Raw genomic sequence first — 6520 nt, 5'->3', positions numbered from 1 at the left:
TCCGGGTCCCCATCGACCCTCTCCCGCACCACATCTTCAACAAAGTCCATCGCTCCCCACCTGCACAAAATCATCAACCTCTCCTTCAAGACCGCCACCTTCCCTGAGATCTGGAAGCACGCAGAGATCAACGCCCTACTGAAGAAACCCAAGGCGGACCCTAGCGACCTCAAGAACTTCTGGCCCATCTCCTTGCTCCCATTCCCAGCTAAGGTCATCGAGAAGATAGTAAACACCCAGCTCAACCAGCACCTCGAAGACAACAACATCCTAGACCCGTCCCGAGACCGCCCTAATCGCCGCCACAGACGACATCAGGATCCGACTGGACAATGGCGAGACAGCGGCCCTCATCCTCCTGGACCTCTCCGCCGCCTTCGACACCGTCTGCCACCACACACTACGCACATGCCTCCAGGACGCAGGGATCCGTAACAAGGCCCTGGACTGGACCACCTCCTTCCTCTCCGGCACAACGCAGAGAGTCCGCCTCCCCCCGTTCCGATTCGAGGCCTCCGAGGTCATCGACCTGCATATCTAAAGAGTAGCAGTAACTTTTCGCCGCATGGACATTCACTTCCGCCACTTATCATTGGATCATCGGTTCTTAATCTAAAAAACGACCTTGTCCAACAGGAAGTATGCAATTGTACCAGTCCATCTCGCAAACTACCCTACATTCCTGAAGACGCTCTTGAAATAAGCCCTGAAGAAGTCTCTGTTTAGGGACGAAACGCGTCGACTGTACGGTGTCTCAATGTTCCATTTTGAAATAAAAAGAAACTAAAAATGAAGAACACTGATCGCTTTTGATTCATTGTAATTGAAATCCAAACTCTAATTTGTTTCATGTTAGATTTTTGTGGTGCATCTGTGCTGTTATTCTTAACTTGTTGTGACCCCTTGTGGTAAGGCACTGTTACAGTGGGTGTCATTGAGTATGCACACAAACCCCCTTTAAAATCTGTGGGGCAATAATTATTATCTGGAGCTATTTGAGGTTAGGCGCTGAATCTAAGAAGGTTCCACTGTAAAAACTCCTTTTGTACATGACGTGTAAGGTGTCAAACACTTTGGAATACTACCACCCCTGTAAATTCTGGCAGCGGTGGTAGCATTCTACCCTTCTAGAGGGAAAAGACATGTATGTTACTGCTTTACCCGGTTAAAGTTAAACAGAGCCTCAGCATCACAAAATGGATGCTGCTGCCACAGACACGAGTCTGACCTCCTGCTGCTGGGGGAAACTCCAGCAAGGGAGGCCTGGACAATAGGTTTCCTGTCGAGGGAGGTACTAGCACCTCCCCAGACAGCCTGTAGTGTATTGGGGCAGGGTGGGTTGATTGAAAAGATGCTTTTCCAGACACTGCGTGGGGCACACAAGGTGCTCCATGCATAGCCCGGTTCAAACCAGTTGCTGGGGCACTCCAGCCCCGCTCTGGCGCGAAACTGGACAAAGGGAAAGGGGTTTAACCACCCCTTCCCAGGTCCACCCATAGAAAGGACCTAGTAGGTAATCCAGCCCATTTTCTTAGTATAAAGATAGGTGCTGTGTCCCCAGGACTTTAGATCATCCTGGAAGGAAACTCTAAAATGAAACTCTTGGACAGTCGACGTTCTATTTCGACTAGAACACTGAGGATTCTCCCTTGTGGTCAAGGAGTGACCACCCTGTGCAAACAGGCACCGCCCGTAACTTGCCGGTCTGCTTTGTTGACGCTCCCGATGGAACCCGAGGACTCAGCGACACAGGAACTGGACTCTCAGACTTTTCTGAGTCTGACCCACATCCACAGCAAAACAGAAACCCGTGGCGGACACGAGACACGTGGGACCGGACACCCTGGACATCCTGCATTTTGCTAACAGTGCAACTACCGAGGCCCCTGCGCAGTTGTGCATTGGGGCACGAAAAAGCCCCAGACCCGAGCGCCATTTGCACCAAAGCTCAGCCCTCCATACTCCACGAGTGCCACGTGGGGCCCGCTCTTGCATTTCAGCTCAACGTGTCTATCCGGTTGTTAGCCTGCTGGCTAGTGACCCCCCTGAAGACAAACCTTTGAAACCAACCTGCTTTCCTGGTTGCTCCAGGCTTGCTCCAGCTTCCCTGCAAAGGTGAAGCTCCTCAGACCTTGCTGATCTGCTCCAAAGGCATTCTTCACTTTCTGTGTGGATTGAGGTTACTGAGGCTTGTGGGGTCGAGTCCGGATACCGACATCGCAGTCAACTAGATCCTTCGTGGGCCAGCTCAAATCCAGCTCCTGGTTGTCGTCGACACCTCCTGGTCCTCGTGGCTGCAGAGACAAGCTTCACCTCTTCACCTGAGATCATCGCAACATCGCCTGGTTCCTTCCTGGTCACTGGCTAGTGACCCAGACTCTGTTCCCTCTGCTTTCAGGTTCTTCAGTTCTTCGATCCACCTTTGGATACACCCAGACACTCTTCCTTTGGCCGCCTGCAGCACTTCTTTTTCAGGTCTCCATTGAAAGCATCGACGAAACCCGATACGAAAAGACACCTATGCACCCGGCTTCCCTGGGGGAAGTAACTCGAGTACTCCGGTGCTCCCGTGGGTATTGACTCTCCAAGAGTCCTAGTTTACAGGGGTTTTGTCGTAGTCTATCCGGAAGTGCCCTAAAACAGTAACTTTGTAACTTCTTCGTTCTCCATTATAAGTCAATGGTAACTCGGGACTGTGTTTAGACACTGCACGCGTCTCCCGTGGGTCTCCTACTTCCTAACCTTTGGTTGTCTAGTGTAGCCCCAGCGATTCCCTAGGCCCTAGGCCTATTCCCTATTCCTGAAGTGGTTCTTATACCACTTACTTAGTATATGGTTTGTGAGGCCCGTAGGGCATAACTGTATTTGTGCAACTTATAGTATGCTAATTGAGTAACTTGTGATGTACTTCGATCTCTGGCCTCATAAAGAGTGCAGAGGGGTTGTGTTAGAAATAAATACATATATATTTGATATATAACTTGTGTGGTGTCCTTTCATTTGGTATTCAAGGGATTATAATTGGTAAAACAGCTTGCTTTACATGCTTTCTGAAGTCTTAGCCTATGACTGCTGGTCCATGCTACCAAGATGGCAGCTGAGTAGGACGTGTCTTCGGTCCCTCCGGCGCCACAAATTTCTTAGCCTTGTATATCCCCTTATTAAGCGCCCATCCACGCCTGAAATTGTGCCTGGGGGCCCCGGGTGTTGTGAGGCGGCGTCCGGCACCTTTTTTCTATCGAGAGGCCGGAGTGAAGAGGAGTGGCGCTGCACGGCCTAGGCGAGAGGCGGGCCGGGAGCTCCTCCGGACCACAGAACTGAGCGTCGGCGCAGAAGTGCGAGCTACCCGGTGACTCTGAGGCGGCGACAGCGGAGGTGCTGGATTTTGTTGCTGGGAGCCTTGCAGCAAGCAAGCAGCCGAGAGCGAACTGACTCGGCCTCGCGGCAGGGAGCTGTTTGAGCCCACGCGGCGGGGGTATACTGGAGGTGCCTGGGCCTGGCGACGTGACGCTGTGGCTTCTGGGCTTTCTGGCGCCCGCCTCGGCTTGCAACGTCTGAGGGCGGAGAGTGCGTGGAGGCCATAGGGAGACACGCACAGGCCGGCAGTCACCGGCGCGGGTTTACAGCCTGTCTGCGGCCACTGAGACCGTAAGGAGGAGAGGAGCGGACCTGGAGTGAGAGGAGGCGCCCCGGCCCCTAACTGGAGACGGGGAGGACGGTCTGGTTGTGCGGCTCCCTGGAGTGCGGTGGAGGTGTGCAGGGTGGCAAGGCCTAGTCGGAAGTGCTGTGAATAGCGAGCTGCCAACTTGGAGCTGCCGCGGTGGTTGAGATTCCTGCTCCCGCACTTTTGCCTGCAACGGAGAAGGTGAGAGTCGCGTGGGTGGCCGGTGAGGCTTGGAGGGGAGTCCTAGTGTCCTGAGGGCTCGGGCAGTGGTGCGACGCTTTCCTGGACTCGGATGGTGGCGGCCATTAGAAGGGCAGGAAGGTTTGCTTGACCAAACTTGCTTCTTGGCGTCCCCATCCCCCACTACTGCTTGAGCGCAAGTCTCTACTCGGCCGGCATTTCGGCGGGAGACGCGCGGCCGGCTTTTGAAAGGCCTGCTTCTTCCCCCTCTTTACCGCGGCCTGCGGAGCATATTCGCTAAACAAGATGCCTTGCACCTGCTTTCTATCGCCAGGGACCGGCTATGTTTGGAAGTGGCGCTGTGCTGTCACCTGGCTATCGCTGAGCAGGTTGGTCTGCTTGTAGATCCTGCAGCGGGCCCTGAACTATAAGCGGCGAGGCCGTTGCTTGGCTCTTGGAGGTTGAGGCCCCATCGGCGGTGCGAGGGATGGCAGTCTGAAGCGGAGCAACAGGGTGCAGTGCAGCCTACTAAGTTGGAGTTGACTGGCGACGCTGTTAGGCACCCAAAAGGCGTATCACTGAAGTGTGACAGGTACGACGTTTTCCCCATTGTGAGCCACCTGAGGAGACAAAATGGCGACGGCCAGGCTTAAAAAAGATAAACTGCCAAAGGACAACAATCAGAAACCGTCTCTGCAACCAGCCTCGCCGGTCGCTACTAAATCCCCACATCATGACGACAATGACGCGCCAGCGACCAAAGCATTCATGCTAGAGTTGTTTGCTGCCATCAAGGAAGATATTACGGAGCTACTCTCCCAGCTTGCCTCGGATATGATAGAATTGCGGCGGGATGTGGACGACATGGGGGAACGAGTCGCCACTTTAGAGGAACACGATCTGGGTACGTGGAGGATATTCACCGGCTGCATCAGGATGTGATCCGCCTCACGGAACAGAATCTAGACCTCCAGGCCCACGCCGAGGACCTGGAGAACAGGTCTCGGCGCAATAACATTCGGATCTGGGCGGTCCCGTGGAAGGGGGAAGGTACAGACCTGCGAGAGTATGTGGAGGCCCTCTATAAGCACATTTTGAATGAGGAGGATTTGCAGGAGATTAAAATTGACCCTTTGCACCGAGTGGGCTTACTGAGGGGACCCAAGTCCCCTCCCCCGGACATTCTTGTCTGTGTGCATGACTTTCAACTTAAAGAGAGAATCCTGAGATGGGCGCGCAACCTCGTCCCCCTCCAATTTCGGGATCACTATCCTGTGTTGTTCCAGGACTTAGAAGCCTCCACATTGCTCAAGCGGAGAGACTTTAAACCAGTCACTAACTACTTGAGGGAGCAGGGGGTCCCCTATTCATGGGGACACCCGTTTAGGCTTATCTTCAAGTGGAAATCCAAACTGGCTCAGGTTCGGTCCTTGGATGCAGCTCGTACCATTCTGGGCTTGGAGAGACCCGGTACCCCGTCTGAGACCGGCAGCTCCCCTGATAGACGACGGCGACGCTCCGCGGAATGGCAGAAGGTCGGCGGACAAGCGCCATCATTGAAACCTGACCGGTTGTTAAGCCTGAAGAAGAGAGGAGATGCGGTGGCCTCAGTGGTCTTGGTGACGGACGCTCCCGGAGATGCATGAGGCTCCCAACCTTTAGCTGGGCCTTTTAGGGACTTTGCTTGGTGCCGGAGGGGTCCGGATGAGGACCACCTGCGTTACCTGTGAGTGTCCTTGCTGAGTGGAATGTCCTGTATCAGGAACCGGTTATGGGGTAGGTGGGTGCCATTTCCCCTTGCCTTTGGGGCCTGTTTAACAGAGTGTTGTTATGTTTTGAGACTTTTTGGTTTTCTTTATGCTGGGGGCGTGGGGGGAGGGGGGCTAGGTGGGTTGTGGGATGGGTGGGGGGGCCCGCATCAGCTGGAGGGGGGCTTTATGGAGACGGGAGAGGTTTGGTCTTCTCTCACAGGGGCGGAGGGAGTGTGACTAACTGTAATGACTAGAGCGCTGTAAGTGGTGAGCCTGAATGTGCGTGGGTTAAATAGCCCGGTGAAGCGAGCTGCGATCCTGTCCCTTTTAGAGAACGCAGATAGTGATGTGTGCCTTTTGCAAGAAACCCACCTACTAGCTAAAGATGTCTGCCGCATGCAGGACAAACGTTTCCCCTTACAGCTCTGGTCCTCAGGTCCTAACAAGAAAAATGGGGTCGCGGTATTGTTTAGTAGTCGTATGCATTGAAAAGTGCTATCCCAGGTGGTGGACATTAGGGGGAGGTTCTTGGCAGTGCGGGTTCAGTGGGGTGCGACGACCTTCACAATAGGGTCCATGTATGTGCCGAATTCCCAGCAAGAACCCTTCCTGCGTGCTGTCGTCGCGCAGGTCCTGGCATCTCCAGATGCATTGATTCTGGTGCGGGGATTTTAACCTTGTGATGGAGGGGGGGATGGATAGATCAGAGCAGCGCTAACACCAAACTGGCGATTGGTCACAGGAAGGGAAACAGTGGTTGGTTGAGGAAGGGTTGCACGATGTGTGGCGAATGCAGCACCCTCAGGAACGAGATTTCACATACTATTCAGCGGCCCACCAGACGTACGCGCGTCTTGACCACTTTTTAGCTACATCGGCCTTCCTACCTCACTTATCTGATGCAGATATTACTCCACGCTCTCTT

Source organism: Lissotriton vulgaris, chromosome 1_1 (assembly GCF_964263255.1).
Source record: "Lissotriton vulgaris chromosome 1_1, aLisVul1.2, whole genome shotgun sequence".
Classification (NCBI taxonomy): Eukaryota; Metazoa; Chordata; class Amphibia; order Caudata; family Salamandridae; genus Lissotriton; species Lissotriton vulgaris.
This window is presented reverse-complemented; position numbering follows the sequence as displayed.